Here is a 2,067-nt window from a genome sequence, read left to right on the forward strand (position 1 = left end):
GGATGGGAAGATGTGTGCCTCCTGCTCAGTGTGATGGAGAAAGCAAAGATGAAGGAGCTTGGCAAACTTTTTGCCGGATAGTAAACATTTGGGGCTCTGTGGGCCATAGGTCTCTGACTACTCAACTCTGCCTCCACGCGGCTCTGCCGTCGTGGTGCAAGAGCAGCACAGGCAGTAGACAGAGGAATGAATCTGGTGTGTTCCAGTGAAACTTTATTTACAAAAACAGGTGGCGGGGGGCAGATATACTGACCATTTTAGGCCCTCGCTTTTGTCTTTGGGCATTTGCTCAGTGGGTCCTATTGTTAATGGGGGAAAGAACTTCACTTGTGTGAGAACATGTATAAATATTCTCCAGTGTTCTTTATCTTTCTAAACAGAGGGTAGGAGCTAAAACCCAGTGATTGGCATTCTTAAAAGCACTGTGTCACCAACTTCTTTCCTCCCAAATTTCTCCTTACTGTCCCAGAAAATTGTGGCCTGTGATTTCAACTATAATTTTTATAAAGACTGAGTCAAAGCACGCAGGCCTTATAATTTTTCTGTTTGCAGCACTTACTGTGGCGGGGCACAATGCCAAGGGTTTCACTTTTATTATTACATTCACTTCTCACAGCAGTGCAGTGAAGCGAGTAGTATCCTCAGTTTGTAGACGAGGAGACTGAGGCTGGACTTTACGTTACCTTGCCCCAGGTCCCCTGGCTAGGATTTGAAGCCTAGTGTGCTCGCTGTGAAACCCACGCCCGTAAACAACTAGTAAGCCGTGCAGTTCCGGCATCTCCGTGTGTAGAAAACTGACGTGGGGCTCGTGACATGGAGCAATGCATGTTTCCTCTCATCTCCCGGCGGGTGGTAATTGATTTGACTCGAGAATTCGAGCATTTCATTGAAACAAGTCACTGGAGGTCCAGGGCCCGGTGAAGTGGCTAAGAGCACAGGCTCTGGAGTCCGATTGCCCAAGTAGAATCCTAGCTCCATCACCTAGATCTTGGGTGGCCGTAGGAAAGTTACTTCACTTTTCTGTGCCTCAGTTTCCTTATCTTTAAATGGAGATAATAATAGTACCTACTTCATAGAATTGTGAGGATTTAACAAGATGATAACCTGCAAGGCACTTAAACAGTTCTAGGTAAATGTTAGCTAGCTATTTTTTGTGCCTCGGTTGGCAGCCCTATGAAGTTGAGAAGCAATGTCCTTGAACCTTGACTGCCAGTTCTAGAGAGCTCATTAAGCACTTTACATGTATTTATCCTATTTGATATTTACATCAGCCTTGTAAAATTGTCAGGGTTAAGAAGCACCCAGCTTGGAGCTGTTCTTGGGGTCACGGGAAGCCACAGCCCTTACAGCTGTACATTTGTCAGCAGGCCTTGGCACCCCATGCTCCAGGTAGACAAAAAGATGGGCTTCTGTTAGCACCTGTTCAGAGGCTCACCTTAGGGGTGTAATTTTCTGGCCTCGGACACTGAATTCATAGTGGTACCTTTATTTTGAAATACCTTTGCGTTGTCCAAGTAACCTTCTCCTACACTCCATACCAAAATCAGCTCAGATTTTTGTTTTTCATCTCGGCAACCCTTAATGCTACTTCTTTGTTCATAGCACGTTATCAGTTGTTTAAAACTTTCCTGCAATATGTTATATATATTTTACCGTAATTAAAAAAAAAAAATCTCCACAGGGCACCTGGGTGGCTCAGTTGGTTAAGCGTCCGACTTTGGCTCAGGTCATGATCTCGCGGTTTGTGAGTTCGAGCCCCGCGTCGGGCTCTGCTGACTTCCCAGAACCTGGAGCCTGCTTCCGATTCTGTGTCTCCCTCACTCTCTGCCCCTCCCCCACTTGTGCTCTGTCTGTCTCTCAAAAACAAATAAGTGTAAAAAAAAAAAAAAAATTACAAAAAACAAAAAGAATCTCCTGAAAGTGTAGACCACACTCTAGCATTTGTGAGAATAAAAGCAAACATGTTAACATAAGGTAAAATAATGAGTTTGTGCTACACTATATGTATGTTATTTAATCAAGATTTTTCCCCCAGCAAAAAAAAAAAAAAAAAAATCATACTCCAAA

At 44.0% G+C, this 2,067-nt stretch overlaps 1 protein-coding gene across 2 annotated transcripts in view; it reads left to right on the forward strand.

The window, feature by feature from the left end:
- The window catches only part of CDKL5 (cyclin dependent kinase like 5), a 213,489-nt gene that overhangs the window by 195,593 nt on the left and 15,829 nt on the right, over positions 1-2,067 (forward strand). The gene's annotated exons all lie outside the window — the stretch shown is intronic.

Source organism: Felis catus, chromosome X, assembly GCF_018350175.1.
Source record: "Felis catus isolate Fca126 chromosome X, F.catus_Fca126_mat1.0, whole genome shotgun sequence".
Classification (NCBI taxonomy): Eukaryota; Metazoa; Chordata; class Mammalia; order Carnivora; family Felidae; genus Felis; species Felis catus.